The following is a 434-nucleotide window of genomic DNA, read 5'->3' as shown; positions in this document are numbered from 1 at the left end:
TCAAGGTCCTGACTTCCTTGCTCATGTTCTCCCTCCTTCTGCTCCTTATTTGGAACTTGGGAGCTCAGTCCAGTGCTCCAATGTGGGTCTCTGTCTCTATCCCCATCCATCGCCAGATGAAGGTTCTATGGTGATATGCAAGATATTTATCAGTATGGTTATAGGATAGGGCCATTTCAGGTTCCCTCTCATCAGCTGCCAAGGAGCTAGCTGGGGACATCTCCTTGGACTCCTGGGAGCCCCTCCAGAGTCAAGTCTCTTGTCAACCCTAAAATGGCTCCCCTAATTAAGATATATACATCCCTGCTCCCATATCCACCCTTCCATCCCAACCCTCCCATTCCCCCAAGCTCTCCCCATCCTTCCCTTTTCACTTTTCTCTCTCCATCTCCCCTTATCACCCCCACCCCCAAGTTCCTAATTTTTGCCTGGTA

Source organism: Microtus ochrogaster, linkage group LG5 (genome assembly GCF_000317375.1).
Source record: "Microtus ochrogaster isolate Prairie Vole_2 linkage group LG5, MicOch1.0, whole genome shotgun sequence".
Taxonomy (NCBI): Eukaryota; Metazoa; Chordata; class Mammalia; order Rodentia; family Cricetidae; genus Microtus; species Microtus ochrogaster.
Note: the sequence above shows the minus strand (reverse complement) of the source record.